Genomic DNA, 18,580 nt, shown 5'->3' with positions numbered 1-18,580 from the left:
ACTGGCTACTTGAAATGACAAACTCATCATTACAAAATGCTATGATTGGGTACACATTCTGCGTGGCTGCCTTTGAGTCTAGGATCACATGACAAAGGAATTTAGGCCCAAACGTGCTCTGACTGTGTGTCCGTGTATATGTGAATATATGCACATAGAAATATGTGCCTACTAAGAGCTTCATACAATGTCTGACACCAGAAACCTCAAGATTAATCAACCTATTTAGCTTTTATAAAGCCCAATGATGATGCAAAATCCCAAATATTTTGCAGCACATTTGGGTGAATCTTTTATATTTTTTCTTTTATTACTTTTTAGCATTGCAAAAGTTAGTTTGTCTTCTTCAACAGTTACAGTGATACATTATAACTGATACAGTTATACATTAGAATTTAAAGACATAAGACTGCTGTGTCAATGTACTAAGAGGATCCTATCTTATTTCTGTTTGTTGTTTGGCTTTAAAATTAGCTTATTCTCAGTTCATGGGCATTTCTCTTTGGTCAGCATATCTGGTTTGGTGTCTTTTAGACAAAAATCTTTTCCCTCACATTGAAATTGTCTTTTGTTTACATTTTTTATGCTCAGAAGTTTTTAGCAGGATGAGAAATAATTGTTTATTAAAAGTTTTCTTTTTCTTATTCTTTCTTTCTTTCTTTCTTTCTTTTTTTTTTTTTTTTAAGAAATGAGGCTCAATCCTATTTTCTTTTTTCTGTTGAACTGTAAATACCTTTTCTCTTTTGCCAATCACCCAAATGACAGTACAGGTACTCAAGCTAAATAGCTTCCTTTGAAAAACATGCTGAAAATCTATACTTTGAAGGCTGGTCTCTAAGAGTGAAGTGTTGGCTAATGATGTGTTTGAGTGTGGATTTCAAATATTTTCTTTGAAAATTTTGATGGGGGAAGGAGGGGAGAGAGAGAAAGAGAGAGAGAATATAAATAAACTAGGTGGAGGAGTAACATTTTATTTTAAGGAATTATCCAGTAAATCTATATGTTAGATGTCAACACACGCACCCAGCACCCAACTTTGAATTTCTAAGTCAGAGATATCTAGAACAGACCACCCTTCCAAATACTTTATTTAGGGAAATTCTAGGCAAAAGAGTTTTCTAGAAGTTTTATTTATTTACTTTTTTAAAAAATGTATTAAACCCTCATTGCCCACAAGTGTGCTAAATCTAAGAAGCTGAGAGAAACCCTGCAGAATAGTCCTCAATAACTTGAATTTGAACATAGGGGAAATGTTTTCATATCCAGAATATCTTCTTAACACAATATAGTTCCAAATTTAGAATGATAAGTAATAGTACATCCCATAAGGATTCAGATAAAGCTTTTTTTTTTTTTTTTAATTCAAGATCATATATTTTCTCTCATGTGGAAGCTAGAGAGAATAAAGGAAAAAAGGGATTTCATGAAAATAGAAGGAAAATTGTGGGCTGGAGGAGGGGGTCATGGAGGGATGAGGGGGCAAGGGGAGGTACTGGGAATTGAAGTGGGACCATCTGTGTCACATACATGTTCAGATAAAGCTTTCTACAGAAGAATGCAGTCTCAAAGAAGTTGAAACTGAGGAGGTAAGGAACAGTCCATGGTCAGGCTCAGAGGAATTCAACACACTGTAGATTTATACAGTACCCCTTATTTGGCCAAGGGAAAAATATCTTTGAAAGGTCAAATACTAAATGGAAGGGCAAGAAGTATCCAGAAAGACAAGTTTACATGAACATCCCTTTTCTGAATCTCTAGTAAAGTTATGCAATGGCTTTATGGTGGAATTCTTTTGCAGAGAGGGACAGTGATATTTTTATATATAGGGATAGTGATATTTTAAGTGAATGAATGTGCCTTGTTTTTACATTTCTTCATTTTCTCTGAAAGAAATACATACAGAGGAAAAATTGTCACTTTCTTTACATCTCCAAGCATGAGATCGAAGTAAACAAGATTGGTTCAACTGAGGAATCAGTCTGGGAATAGTTTGAGCCTTTCGATTTGACAGGGTTTCTAAGCTTAGCAGTGAGGAGCATATAAGGACTCAGGGAGATACCAAGCCATCAGTCCCGTGGAGTAATAGGGATTCAGATATTGGGGTGATTACATGAATACTCCAAAATTGTGTCCGTGGTACCAGTTTTACAGGACCTGCTGTGTGTAGACATGTTCTTCATCGGTTAGAGGTAAGGTCTGAGAAATTCTTTGTGCCATGGTGAATTGGCAGAGCTGGGTTTAAATCCTGGCTCATAAAACCCCACACACTTTTGCTCCTTGAATGATCTATCCATTCTACTGACAAAAACCAGAGACTTACTGAACATAATTTCAGTACATAGGAAATCAAGCCGTTATTCTCACTGTACTTACTTGTTACTACTATTTTTATTGTTGTCACTGTCTGGAGAGTTGTGTGTAAAGGAAGCTAGAGCCTGGTCAGCAACAACCAACTGGCTTAGAAGTATTTCATTTTCAGACAAGCTAAGTAGGATTTGAGGCTGTGTTACCAGGAAGAGATGGACAGATAAAGTATAAATTGATGACACAGACATATCAGTGTTTTTGATAGATGTCAGGCAAGTACTAGCTCCTATGCATCTATGGTCCCAAACAAAGAAGTGAGGTTGCTGTTTCAAAACATTTACAATAGGCTTTGAAGTGACAGTCAGAAGGTGCTCCCCACACAGCCCTGATAGGAGGTGGACAGCTCCGTGACATGAGAATGTAGCCATCACCAGCTGTGCTTTTCAGCATCTGTTCTGTGTTGCTGAAGCTCCTTCTCTACCAGTTGGGATACAGAGAGCAGCTTTTCCCTGTCTATGCACAACTGGTTAATTTCTGTAGAAAATTAAATTTCCTGACTAGCCAGAGCCATGCCTAGTTCCTTATGAGCCTAGCAGATGAATTTACAGCAATTTATCCTTTTAAAACACAACTCGAAGACATGCATACTCAGGGAATTATAGAGTAATAGATATCCATTATTTTCTCTTTAAGATTATTGTATTTAATATGCTGATAAGAACATACCTACTTTTTAAGGTTGATATCTGCTTTGCCACGCAGCAAGATAGAGGTATTTATTGTGGTCACTGCCTTGCTAAAATGTATAGCCATTCACTAGTTGGTCAACTTCTGTAAGACTTCTTCTGAGAACACATCATCTAGTTAGAAATATCCTGCATTTTAGAATTCATACACCTATCGCTATATCTGTGTCTGTATCTAGATGTCTGTGTATTTCCTTCTAGGAAAAGAATGGATAGTGCATTAAACAAAATCTACAGTCACATCTTTACCCTCAACAAGAATATTAACTAAGCATTTATATTTTTTAAAAGATGACATATTTTGAACTTAGTCAAATGAAGTTTCAAACTGTATCATGACTCCTGTCCTGTCAGACTTTTTATCTCTGAAATTCTATGAAGTTTTGTTTCCTTGCTGGTATGGGATTATAATATCTTCCTCACGATTAAATGAAGCTATTAAATAATCTGTTGTAGCTATTAGAATTACCAGCTAATAAAAGATAAACCACCAACAACTAACTTTACACTGTAAATGTAAATTAAAAACCTACTTCTTATTTTAGCCAAGATTGTTCTAAGAAAAGTGGCTAACTATATGGAGAATGATCTATTTTTGTTTTTGCTCTGCTAACTAGTATAGTAATTAAACTCATTTAATCTACTTTGTTCCTGCTACTTACATAAATATTGTTACAATGAGTGCTTAATGTGTGTCAGGGACTGTGCTCCTAACTCCTCTCTAAGATAATATGTAGTCATTACTCCCACTTATCAGATGAGAAAACTGAGGATAGAAACACTATCTTATTCAATGTTACACGAATGGTGAAGAGTGGGTCTGGATGTGTTAGTCAGATTTCATTAACTGTGACAAAATACCTGATAAAATCAACTTTAAAGAGGAAAGTTTCATTTGAGATCCTGGTCTCAGATGTTTCAGTCCATGATTCCTTGGCTGTATTGTTTTGTGCCTGTTATGGCAAAGTACATTATGGCAAGAGGGCATGGCTGAAGAAGCTGATCACATTATGGCATCCAAGAAGGACATGAAGGACATGTCCCAATGACCTAACTTCCTTCCACGAGTCCCTACCTTCTAAAGGCCCTACTACTTTCCAATAGTGACTTAGGCTGATGACCAAATCTTTAACACAAGAACTTTAGGGGATACTCCAAACCAAATTCAAGAATTGCTTTTCCTTAAATTTATTTTTTTATAATGCAATGCTGTTCTCTACCTGTATGAAACAATTCCTCTGATCTTTGTAATTCCAACCATGTCTATACACTTTAGTGTGGTTTAACAGGAATTTATTCCTGTTAATTTATTTGAAATATTAAACTTCATTCTCTAAAATATAATCTCATCAAATCCAGCATGCAAACCAGGGAAGAAGAAAAAATAAGCAAATTTTGTGGAGTTTACTCAATATGGCTGGGTGTTCCTTGCTCATCTGTCTAGCCACTTTGGACAGGTTTGTTACTGTTGGCTGTAAATCATATTCTGATCTGGGAGGTCAATGTGAAAACCATGATATTTTCATTTGATGAATCAGATGTTGTGCTATTTATTAAGTATTATTTCCTCCAGACACTGGGGAATGGTTAGGATGATTTCAGTTTTCTGGAAAAGAAACCTGAATCTCCAAATGGATAATTTGCCTGTGAATGGAGATAAAGCAGATGAGTATGGGGGCAAGGTTTAAGCCCGAGCTTCCTATTAAACCATTGACCACTACCATATTGCCTTCTCCACTAGGATATAAAATCTTGAATGGGAGTAGGATAATGACATCTGATTGTTATTGAGCCCATATTTTGGGACAGACACGTGAAAATAATGTTATATGCAACAAATTATTTATACTTCAGTTAAAATTTTCTACCACAGAGTAGGTTTTAAAAATAAATTGAGGCTTTCATGAAAACTGCTATGGCCCTTTTGCCCCCATTTAGTATCTTTATTTCAAGTGTGTTTTAGGTGTCACCATGGTTGAGATTGCACCTGGCTGTTTTTAAGGTGGTCACTTCCTATTTCTTTCAGACCATTCACCTTAAATGAGATTAAATGAGTTGCTTAAATGAAAAGTAGGAATGACAGCCATTTAGAAACCAGAATAGGAGGCTGACATATGATTGTGGTGGTCACAGTGTTCTCTTGTTCTGCTCCCTCTCGAGTATTAAGTGTCTACTCTACACAAGAGCCTTGCATTGTTTTTCTCTGCCTGGTATTCTGGCATTTTTTATAATTCATCTCAGTTACCAGGCTGGCTGTTAATGAGCTATTTTCATGAAAACACTCCTTAGAGTCATGATTTCCAATGAAGCTACAGTGGAAATTTTTCATACTATATACAACTTAATGTTAATTTGGGCTGAGGACTTTGCATTGATTAATTTCTTCTGCAGTCTTAAAGCAATTTATGTTTTTGGCAAGGACCTAAGTCTCTCTCTCTCTCTCTCTCTCTCTCTCTCTCTCTCTCTCTCTGTCTCTCTCTCTCTCTGTGTGTGTGTGTGTGTGTGTGTGTGTGTGTGTGTAAGACTTAGAATCTGAGATTTACCCTCTTTAAGGATTTTCAAGTGCCAAATAAAGTATTACTATTATAAGTACAATGTTGTCAGCAGATCTGTAGAATTTATTCATTTTGTATAACTAAAACTCTACTTGTTAACTGGTAATCCCCCATACCCCTGTCACACCCCTTACAAATAGAATTCTTCTCTCTGATTTTCTGTTTCTGGTACATCATATAGGTGGAATTATGCAGTATTTGTCCTTTTGCTACTGGCTGATTTCATTTCACATAAGGTACCAAATACTTAGCCATATTGTTGAATATTGTAGGATTTCCTTGTTTTGTTTAGGCTGAATTATATTCCACTACATCTACAGATCACATTTTACTTATCCATTCATTGGTTAATGGACATTTAGTTTGATTCCGCACTCCAGCTGTGGTAAACAGTGTTTCCATGAACATGGGAGTGCTAACATCTCTTAGAGATTCTGATTTCAATCCATTTGAATAAGAACTCAATAAGGGCATTGCTGGATCCCGTTTTCAAGTTTTTGAGGATCCTCCGTATTGTTTTCAAAGCATCAATTTTTTAAAAAATTACAAATAGCACTATACAAGGAATTTAGTACACTGGTATTTTTACATAATTAAAACTCCAAGTTCAAAAATATCTACTCTTCCAACATTATTTAAAAAACCTCACTATACTTAATTCAACTAGTTAAAATTAATTCATAAACAATGCCATATATTAGCATAGTCAGTCATCGTTCACATGGATTCATTTGTTCATTCATTTCTAATTTATTTATTCAGTTGGACAAATCGAGCCACAATTTTGTAGGAAATCGCTACATTCACACAGGCTCTGCTTTCCTGGTCTTAGTCCATAATAAGAAGGACATGCACATGGGAAACCCACGTTCTTCACAATTCCTTCTAACTAACTTTAATACATGAAAATTATATGAATATACAAAGTTACATATATATGTAAATATACCTTCAATATATGAAAATGATAAATAATATAAGATTTTGGAGCTTATGGGTTACACGGAGGGAAGGATTTCCTAATTAAATTTGAATAAAAATAGCCATCAATTTCCAATGATATTAAAATAGAAATATCTCACACTAAAAAGAAACTGGTACACATATGGTAGACATATTGGTACACATAGTGTTTCTATCTTCTCTGATTTTGTATTCTCCCTCACCTCATTTCCTTTTCTCTCTCTCAATACTATCCTTTGGGTAGTCAGAGATACCATTTTTCTTTGGAGGAATAATAAAATGCTGGGGCCTTAGAATCCTGGAACTAGTGGAACACGGGTAATATTATTTATTAAAGGTGTTAGAGCAACCACTGGAGCAATTAGAGGCAAAAAGCTGAAAACTTGTAGATGGAATTTTTGATTCTCAAAGTGCATGCGAAAAGATGTTAAAATGGTTTCTTTAGGCATAATAACAAAAGCTAGAATAAAATTAAGCAGTGAGAAAGAAACAGTTGGAGTTCAGTGAAATATAATAACTGATTCATAACTATGGGGTTTATTTCATTATGTGGGGCTCTAAATAGCATCTTCACTTGCAGTTGGCTCAAAATTGTTATCTTCCTATAAATTTTCCATATAGAGGCTGCAAACCAGTGTTTAGCAAAACATTTTTTATAATACAAAAGTGCATTTATGTCTGCTAAATTTGAAAAATAGATATATACTGTCTCTCTCTGAGGGCAGCATTTCCCTAACATTGGTATAAGAAACACTGTTGGGACTAATGAAGGATGTCCAGACTTGTTTGCACTCTTGGCTCTGCTCTAGGACCTCCCCAGTAAGTTAATTTGCTAAGGTGCAATGCACTAAGAAGAAGAGAATGTAAGCAGTGCATTTAGTCTTTGAACTTTATTTTGTTTTGCAGAACATCTGGAGCACAAAGAATGTTCTGCTTATGTCAGGGTGACACTCAGGCTCCTGTGCTCATCTGTGCTGTAGATTCTGTTGCATCTGACATCACAAATAACATCATGCTTGATCTTAACAGACTGGGTATCTTTTCTTTAAAAAAAAAACACTTTTTTTTTACATATTGATGGGATTTGTTGTTACATATTCATACATGCACACAAAATAACATTTCCTCTATCCCGTCCGGGCTTTCCACTGCTTGGTCCCTTTCCTCTACTGATAACCCTTTGATTTTTAGGAGATTCACTCCCACCTTTGCTTTCCATGTTCTTCTCTAGCTTCTACATATGAGAGAAAACATACAACTCTTAAGTTTCTGTATTTGACTTATTTTACTGAAGAAGATGATGTCTAGTTTCATTTTCCTGCAAATGCCATAATTTAATTTTTCTGTATGCTTGAATAAAATTTCATTGCATATATATACCACATTTTCTTTATCCATTCATCCTTTGATAAACTCAAAAGCTGGTTCCGTAGTTTGGCTATTGTGAATTGTGCTGCTGTAAACATGGGTTGTCATATATCACTGTAGTATGATAACTGTAATTCTTCAGGATAAATACCAAGAAGTGGTATAGTTGGGTCATGTGATAATTCTATGCCTACGCTTTTGAGGAGCCTCCATACTGATTTCCATAGCAGTTATACTAATTTACAGTCCCATCAACTGTGTAAAAGTGTTCCTTTTTCTTCATATCCTCTCCACCATTTATTATTGTTGGTGTTCTTGATGGCTGTCATTGTGAATGGAGGGAAATGCAATCTCAGTGTATCTTTTTTTAAAAAATTGGGTTTTTTTTAGGTATACATGGTAGAAGAACCCATTTTGATCTAACTATACCATAGAATATATCTTATTCTAATCAGGATCCTATTTTTATGGATGTACATGATGGTGGGATTCACTGTGTTGTTTTTATATATGTACATGGGAAAATTGTGTCAGTTTCATTCCACTGTCTTTCCTTTGCCTGTCCATCATCCCTTCCCTCCAATCCCCAGTGTGTAATCCCATGAACTTCTGTTCTTTCCCTCTCTACCCCTTATTGTGAATTATCTTCTACTTCCCAGAAAAAAAAAATAAAAATTTGACTTTTGGCTTTTGGGTACTGGCTTATTTTACTTAGCATGATAGTCTAGAGATCTGTAAAGAAGAATTACTTTATAACATTTGCCAGCAAATGGATGGATTTGAAGACTATCAATGTACTTTTGATTTGCATTTCCCAGATTGCTAATGATGTTCAACATTTTTTTTTCATGTATTTGTTGGCCATTTGTATTTTTTCTTTTGAGAAGTTTCTGTTTCGTTTATTTTCCCATTTATTAATTGGGTTATTTGATCTTTTAAAGTAAATCAAATAACCCAATTAATAAATGGGCAAATGAACTGTGTACATTTTAATTACTACATAAATCGCCCTTCTCTCTTGTCTTTCCAAAGAGCCCACTAAAGGGAAGAAATCTAGTGCTATTAGTTAATAATCTGACTGTATGTATACATACTCTGGGATCTGTGGACCAAATCTTGACTTTTTACTATTTTTTTAAAAAGTTTACTAAAACACAGATATCCACATTCTTTTATGACTTATAGGTCTACAGTTGAGTAGGTGTGACAGAGATAGTATGATGGGTAAAACCTAAAATACTTAATTAAAACAAATTTGTCAACTTCTACTGGAGACTGATAGAAATGTGGATTACACCAGTAATTTTGACAGCTTGCCTCCCATATCTAATGTTTTATTTCTCTTAAGATACCTAAAATAATTTCTAGAGCTTTCGCAGTCAAATAAATTCTTTGTATTAACATACAGCTCCATGGGATGGGGATTGATATTCTTCACAGCTACCTGAGAACCTTAGTACCCATGTGGCCCAAGAAGGCACACACTTAATGTTAAGTATGGCAACAAAAGCTGGCTTCTTTATTCTACCTTTGGGGAAAATCCCCATAAATACCATACAGACCGCAAAGGGGTATCCTGATAAATACTGTGATGTTTATTTGCTTTGAGAAGGGAATTTAAACTCTTTTTTCATGGATTTATGATAAAACCATGTTTTCTGACCTGTGTCTTTCTTTCTGCAGAACTCAGTGATAGCTGGTATATGGAGTTTGGGGGATTGAGACTAGAGGTAGTCTTAGCCAAATCCTAGTTTCTAAATTTCCAAGCCTTGACAAATTCTCTGATTTCAGTAACATTTCTCTATCTAAAAGCATGAGGTGGCATGAAACCAAATTTCACTAAAAATATGCTTACTGTAGAATGTGCATTAAACTCTCACAATGTCCAGTAGAGAGTAGGTATTCAACAAGGGATATTGAAAATATTTTGTAGATCTTGGTAAATGCATATTTAGCATTTTAGATCTGAGACATTAATATATATCCCATTTACACTTTGTTATATTAACTGAATTACACATATTTGCATTCCCATTAAACACATGTATTATAGGTTGTTCTCTCTAGAAGCAGGTGTTGTTCATTAAGGATCAGCACCTAGTCAAACAAGGAGACAGAAGCAGGATGGGCAGAGGGAAAAACCAAGCTACAATGCAGTTACAGCAGATCTTGACTCAACCTAGTGGATATCTGAGGAATGAATGTTGCCCATCAGTAGAATCCTGAATCATGCAAAAATGAGGGGAGCTTTCATACTTCTGTTTGCTTAATTTCCAGGTCTGGAAATGTGTTTCCCTGAAAATGAGGCAGACACTAAGCAGTGGATTGCTGGAGGCTGCCTTAAGACCACAACCCTCACAGGTCCAGCATCTTTCCTTAAAGGAAGCTACACAGCCCATGCCCATTTCCATCATGGGTGGGCACACAGAACTCATGCAGTGAAGTCACTTGATTAAATTCACTTTGCTAGCTGTCTAGCTCCCTTAGGTTGCCACCTCATTGGTCAGCATATGATGTCTTCCCTGAAGGAAATATATTTTTGTTATACACTTTCATAATCAAACACCAAAGTGTTAAATCAAATTGTCTGAGATGTTTTCAGTGCAGTGTGAAATGGCAAACCTGACTATTAATTATCAATAACTATAATGATTCATTAAGTATTAATAAAAGACTTAAGATATAAGATGGTTCAAATAACATTAATTTTTTTGAGAGAGATGAAAACAAAGGAAAGTTATGAAATGGAATGTTAACAGCTTTTTTTTTCTCCTTGTGATTGGTACATCCTATGTCCCCTCCAGGGGAAAAAAATAATGATGCTTATATTCTGAGAGAAACAAAGATGATAGTGTAGGCAAAGCCATGATATCTAACAATATTATACTCATAGGGCAAAATAAATCCCTATTTTACATCATGACAAAGGGAGATTGGCATTCTTATCTGATGTTCAAATATTTATGGAAGTCATTTCAACCAAGCCTTTATTTTTCCTTATATTTCTATGTTCTTGTTTGACACAATGTACTGTACAACCTTGCTTTTGATAAAGGACTATCAGATTTGACTTAATGTTGCAGAGGAAAACATAATATTACATATTTAAGAAGATGGCATATTATAAATGGACAAATTCCATTTTCATCCATCCATCAAAAGCTTATTAGCTCTACCATGTGCCTGATGCCTGCTTGCTAGAGAATGGACTGGCCCTAGTTGAAGTGCCTTTCAAATGGGCCTCCAGGTACAAATTAAGTTTGAGATTATCTATTTAATTATGTAGCTTTGTAGTAAATGAGAATAAGATTTATATAAAACCTTAGGAAGAATTAAAGGCACGGAGGGTATATTCAATGATACAAAGGATAGGAAAATACCTAAAAGCCCCAAAGTCAAGGGTCTCCGAAAGGTGCAGAAGGAGCACAGTGTGTACAGTGTGGAGAGAAAGAGAGCACTTCTGGATAACCTCTGGTTAACAGCAAGAATATGATCTTGGGCTTTGCACAGTTTAAATGTACATGGCCAGGTGAGATCATGTGGGGTAGGCATTTTGTTTAGGGATAGGAATTTGGGGCATAAAATACTTTTTTTTTTTTACCTAGAAACAATCATATCTAACAGAACTATGGAATGGTGTATTTTTCCTATTACTATTGGATATTAAGCAAGTAAACAAGCCATTTCAATAAAAATGTGTCTCTAGATTTTAACAATTACAGACCCTATCTTGCCCACCAGTTAATTCCCAGTATTTACCATAGCTTTAGGATTTGATAGATGAATACCACTGTCCAGTTAAAATTTCAAAGCACATGTAAGTTTATGCCATAAAGAAAAAAAAAACCTGCTTCTATATAGTTTTGCACTACCCTTTTGTTATTTTGGGTCGTGTGTGCATATTTTCCATAAATATTTTCCTGTGTTGTAGATGATCAAAATCAGAAAAACATCTCATCAAATATCACCATCATCATAAGTACCCAACATTTAGTAAGAGTTTATTATAGGTTAGACTCTATAGTCAGGGTAATATACATATCATCTCACTAACTACAAGATTTGGGGAAATGCATATTATTCTCTTTTTATAAACATAGATGTTGAGACTCACAAAAATTCATATAGACAACTCCAATAATTTACTGGGAGGATTAAATGAGAAATTAATATTCAGGGCTTAGCTAAGAGACTGAAAATTAGGAAGAATAAAATAAAAAAAACATTCAATAAATTACTATAGCAATAAAGGATACTAGATTAATTATTAGATATTGACAAGGAATATGGTCTATGCAGCCTGCTCTCTAGTAATATTCTTTTCTTCAATTCACTTCATCTCTATTCTTTGTTCTGCACAGCACTTCCCAACTTTGCCTCTGTTTCATGTACAGGGAAGTCATCATTGGCACAATGAATAGCTCAGGAGGCTGAGGCAAGAAAACCATTAGTTCAAAGTCAGCCTCAGCAAGTTAGCAAAACCCTGTCTCAAAATAAAATATTAAAAGGGACTTGGGTGTGGTCCAGTGGTTAAGTGCCTCTGGGTTCAATCCCTGATACCAAAAAAAAAAAGTAACAAGAGAATATTCTAAGATCAAAAGTGTTTTGTTTAATCTTAACTCCCCAGTTTCCTTTATTTCTCACATTTAAATGATCACTGCCAGGGTCCTGCCCCAGCAGGTTTCAGGGGGTCCTGAAAGATGAGTGGTGTCCACACAAAGGATGAGACAGGGAGTCATTCCATTGGAGCAATCTCCAGAGAAAGAGCTCTAATGCAGCTTTCTCTGGGTCATCTTTTATTGCAATTTTTTCTCATCATTATGGATTCAGAATACGTCATTGACTTTACAATTTCCAAATTTTGCCAAGATGTGACATTTCCTTAACAGTCATTAGGGGTATAGAAAAATGTGACATCAATTTACATTTTTCCAGGATGTGACATTTCCTTGTCAATTATTATGGGTACAAAATCATTAATAAAATGCATCACTAATTTGCATTTTTCAGATTTTCCCAAGATGTACAATTTTTCCCAAGATGTACTATTTTCTTTTTAACAGATGCCAAACTATGTAACCAGCCTCTAAATCTCCTAACCTATCATTAACCTTTAAGTTTAAAGTACACCTGTACTTTATTTCTAATCTGTTTCCCATCTAAAGAAGTCCCCTTAAATCTTATATTTAAAATATCCTAAAGTCTATAAACTATTCTTAAAGCATCTTAAGGACCCATACAGCTAGAAACTTAAGAATTCTAAACTTAAGAATCTAAATAACATTTCTTATAAAGCTACTTTAATTAATTCCTACATTTATTCTCATAAAATTGTTTGAACTGCTTTCTCAAAGAGTTTCTTTGTTTATTAGTCAAGGTACACTAGTTCTTATATCCTCGTAATCTCTTTCACTGAAAGGCAAGTTATGAACATCAGTCCACTTACCTCCAATATTAACTATGCTCATCATAGGTCCCTACATGAGGTAAAAGAGGATATATGGAAAAGGGGGGTAATATATCTTTATTTGCCTTAACTTTCCTAAGTGTGTAATGTAACTTTCCCTTAATCAAATAAAACTACATTGCTTATTGTGCAATAAGCACAATAATTAGGCTTTCTAAGAGGCCAGAGATATGGGCTTGGGTTCTTAGTTGATATAATCAATGTGGTGCCTAAAATTCTCATGACCTTTCGGAGAATGATTATTGTTCATTATCACTTTTGTCCTCAATGTGCTGAGATAGTAGAGCATCCTTCTATTTTGTCCTCAATATGCTGAGAGGTAGTGGAACAGCCTTCAAGGCATAAACTACCTGTTATGTTCTAGCCATCTGAAATCTAATTTGGTTTGGCATTAAGCATACTCACGCTTCCTGTCAGGAATATGAGCCTGAAAATGAAAAGTCCCAATTACATAAAAAATGTTCTCATGGTTTTGGTTTCCCACCAGTGCGGCTTTGCCAGCACTTATCCTCACTGTGACCTTGTTAAGACAGTGGGAGGGGAACGTCTTCACCAGATCACTGCCCTGCTTATTTTGCTTTCTAAGCTCACACATCATCATCATCTCTATGTTGAGCAGTCCTAACAGCCTCCTGCACAGTTGGCCTGCCAGCTGATTTCTAACAGTTTAGATCAACCTTGTCCATTATGGCAGCCTAAATTACATGTGGCTCTTGAGTATATATAAAATTTATTTGATTTAAATTAAATAACAATTTCAGTTCCTCAGTTACACTAGCTGTTAGCAAGAGCTAAATAGCCATAGGTAGTGCAGTGTCACCATATTGAAGATCACAGAGCACATTTCTACCACCCCAAATATGATTTGGACCATGTCACTCTCCTGCTGTATGTTTTTTGTGACCACCCCGTCCATTTCCCAAAGCAAACAAATAAATATTGACATGGTCTATAAAATACATCCTGATTCCCTCCCTCTTACATATCCTCCATTGATTCCTAAACTTAAACTGTACTCTTCTGTCTGAAAGTGTTCAAACATGCTGAACCTCTCCCTTGCTTAGGCTTGTCAATTTTTGCTTTCTTTCAATAGGATTTTTTTTTAGTGTTTTAATTATACACCAGTTCTTTTCTTGTCTTTTTCATGGCTCTATCACTGTTAGCTCTGAAACTGCTTATTTACTTTGTATTTTTCCAAGAGTAAGCTACCTAAGAGTAAGGCTACCTAATGCAATGTGTTGATCATAGGAGATGTTCAATAGAGTTGCATGAAAGAAGGGAGATAGGGATGAGATGGAAAGGAAGGAGGGGACAGGAAATGACAGAATAGCTCTCTCTCAGTGCTTAACTTCCATCATGCCTAATCTGGCCCTTTAATTTTATTGATGTGGTTTGCATAAACATCCCTTAAAGGTCTGTGTCAAAGGCTTGTTCTCTTGCCTTTGGAGCTTTTGAGAGGTCAGATCTTTAGGATATTTTGTTAGGTTTTAGGACACTGGATGCATTCTCTCAGAGAGGATTGTGGGACCCAGGTCTCTTCCTTTTTTGCTTTGCACCCTGGTGGTGAGATGAACTGCTTTGCTTTGCTGTGTACTCCTGTCATGAGATACTGCCTTACCACAGACCCAAAAGCAATGGGTCCAACCATTCATGGACAAAAACCTCCAAAACTGCAGGTCAAAATACTTTTTTTCTCTATAAGCTGATTATTTCAGATATTTATTACAGTAATGGAAAGATAATGCATGTGTACTTCTTAAAACCAAAACTACTAGCTTTATATGTGTATTTCTCTCTACGGAGGCTGCTATGCTTGTATATTCTTTCTGAGAAAACCCTACTCTTAAACAGATGCTTAAACAGATTCTCATACTATTTCTGATTAACCCCCTTCCCTGACACATACATACACATGCACACCCACACACTCACACACACACACACACACACACACACACACACACACCAGCAGCACATATATAACCATTCCCTCTGCTTTATTACAGTCTGCCATTTTTCATTGCAAGCAATGAGAAAGTCACATATCATGAGTTAGAAATGATAACTTCCCTCCAAAACATCTAGCATCATATTTGACAGTAAAAGGCAATCACCAAAACTTTATTAAAATCAAACAAAAATAAAATTTTTAATTTAATCTTTTCACAGGCGATAATGCTACATTCTATTTTTCTGTTTTCAATCACATCATTATACATCAAATTCTTTGTTATATATGGCATTTCTTTTTTAGTCTGGGAAAAAAAAAACACTTTGTTTTACTATTTCCAAAGGTATTATGTAAATATTGAAGACTTGATTGTGAGTCAAAAGTATCAAAGATTCACTCCAGGGCATTTTTTGTTTTGTTTCAATGTTACATAAAATGGTGGAAAAATAATAAAATATGAAAATAATGCTATTTTCCCAAAATATATGTGGAATAAATAGTAAAACAAAGCTGGGCATGGTACATACACCTGTAATTACAGCAGCTTGGAGGGCTGAGGCTGGAGGATCAAAAGTTCAAAGCCAGCCTCAGCAACTTGGTGAGGCCTTAAAGAACTCAGTGAGACCCTGTCTCAAAAAACAAAACCATAAAAACAAAAAAATCAGGCTGGGGATGTGACAGAGTGGTTAAATAGCCCTGGATACAATCCCCAATACCAAACAAGAATAAAAAAGTAAACAATACACCAACCCGCCCACTGAGAGGACAAAACCACCAACATAGATCAGGAAAGTGCGATTTCCATATTTAACGCTAGGTTGAAAAAATATGCCTGAGAATCATTGTGTTGAGTGACTCTCTTTTATTCTTTGTGCAAAAATAGCAAGAAGGGTCTGGGTGCAGTGGCGTATGCCAGAACTGCGAGTTTGAACCCAGCCTCAGCAAAAGTGAGGCGCTAAGCAACTAAGTGAGATCCTGTCTCTCAATAAAATAAAAAATAGGGCTAGGGATATGACTCAGTCAATCCCCAGTACCCTAATCAAAAAAAAAATGGCAAGAAGGATTATTTGAAATTATTATTTTTTTGTCCACATGGAATGCAGATGCCAGAATATTTCAGATACATTTGTTGTTATTTAATACATAAATATTTGGTTGAATTCTTTCTACAAATAAAGATAATCACTTCCTATATTAGCACTTAATACAGTATTTTAAAACATCTACCATGCATTATCTCACTTAGACTGCACATTACCATTTCAGGTAAGCTATCTCCCTGTTCTCATTATTGAGATGAGGTAATTGGGGGTCAGACCTACAAATTGGACTTAGCAGAGAAGTTGTCCCCTGGAGAAGTCATCACATGTTTCACAAATATTGTAGTTGGAGTAATGTAGTTCAAAAACCACTTTTTCTATCTGTTATTTATTTGACTATTATGATGATGGCTACAGTTGCTTGTATGAACTAGAGACTTAGTGCTATTAATGCAGTTTGTGTTGCTCTAGAGTCATGGGAAATAAGTAGAGAGCATGTTTTGACATTGGAAATTTGCTTCTATAATTCTGAAAATGTTCTTGAAATTGTCACAAACACATGTTATTTAAGGTAGATAAAGACAGTAATTTAGCAGGGGATGGGGCCTTAGTGTGGCTTTGTGGCATTGGGGATGGTTTGAGGAAAAAGAAGTAGAAAGTTCTTTAAATACACACACAAGTCTTTTACACATTAGAATGTCAATATAAGAGGTTGGAGTTTTGTACCAAGTATTGGTATGAAATGTATATAGTTGCACCCATGCTAATTGAGGAAATATATTTCTCAGGTAAAAGTTGCATTTAATATCAGCAGCAGTAGGGATATAGAAGTGTGCTATTTCCTAACAATAATATTCAGTTGTCCATTTGACCTATTCTCAAAGATGGCCTACGTGTCATTTTCTTTAATTTACTTCTGATCTCTATAATCTTCTCTGAATTGGATAAAACTGGTGGCATAAACTTGTATCTGGTCAAAGTGCTGTGTTTTAAATTGCTGTCTTTGAACCAGGCCCTAAGCAACTAGCTTAGAAATTTTCCTGCATTTGTATCCTTAATTCCACAAAGTAAAATATGAAGTCTTTAGCATTTGCTTTTAAGGAATACCACTTTAGACTTGAAACAGTAGTACTAAAGCCAAGCAGGATATTTGTTGGATTAAAAATGAGGAAGTTTAAACAGAATTTCTGTGAATAATGCTTATCAAGGATAATGTACTTTCTAAAACCTATCTATGGCACTTGAAAGGGACTGTCAGTATCCAAAAACTTCCATCTTTAGGACTGATATCAACATGACCCATGGAACCCAATTTCTCACATGCCACTTTCCCACTGTGTTAATGAGAAGTTTCTCTTATTGAAGGATGATGATTCTCCCATGTGAATACTATTCTTCTAAAGCGAGATCTTTTGTCTAGCACATTTTGAGTAATCCTGCAAAGGAATAGCTCATTTAATGTATGCCTATACTCAAGAAATAAGAATGGAGGTTTCAATACTGGAGATGCTAGGTCTCTGAGAATATAAATTAGAAGGCAGCTCCCTTTTGAATATGAAGAATAGGACCCAAATTGATTCTTTCCCTCTCCCTTACATCTTTTTTTTTTTTTTTTTTTCCTGTTTGTTCAGTACTGGGAATGAGTCCAGGAGCACTTTGCCACTGAGCTATATGCCCAGGCCTTTTTGCTTTCTATTTTGAGATTAGATTTCTCTAAATTGCTTGGGGCCTCACTAAGTTGCTGAGACTGGCCTTGAACTCGTGATCTTCATGCCTCAGTCTCCTTAGCTGCTGAAATCATTGGTATTCACTGCTATACTCATCTCCCACATGTTTCTTTAGCACACTGCTTCACCGATATTAGTAATCATAATAAATACTCAAAAAATGCTTGTGCAACCATTCAGGGAGCAGTTTTTGAATAAGTGTAATACAAAATTCCAACTTTTTTGATATTATGATATGTGAATCCATCATTTTCTTTTTGTGTATAAAGATAAAAGGAAGAGTTTGTCCTCACAACTCCGAATTTCCCACTGAAGAAAAACTCACACCAGAGACAAATTTTACACAGGCAGGAACATGTTTGAAGAGTAATAGGGTAGAATTCTTAAGAGAGGTAAACAAAGCCTGTGGCCATATGTTGAAGGTTCCATGAGCTAGAATACACAACATAGTGCTCT

The 18,580-nt window shown here is 35.5% G+C and overlaps 1 protein-coding gene across 2 annotated transcripts in view; it reads left to right on the top strand.

The window, feature by feature from the left end:
• The window catches only part of Cdh8 (cadherin 8), a 333,641-nt gene that overhangs the window by 182,136 nt on the left and 132,925 nt on the right, over positions 1-18,580 (top strand). The gene's annotated exons all lie outside the window — the stretch shown is intronic.

The sequence above is a fragment of the Callospermophilus lateralis genome, chromosome 18 (genome assembly GCF_048772815.1).
Source record: "Callospermophilus lateralis isolate mCalLat2 chromosome 18, mCalLat2.hap1, whole genome shotgun sequence".
NCBI classification, from domain to species: Eukaryota; Metazoa; Chordata; class Mammalia; order Rodentia; family Sciuridae; genus Callospermophilus; species Callospermophilus lateralis.
This window is presented reverse-complemented; position numbering and strand designations above follow the sequence as displayed.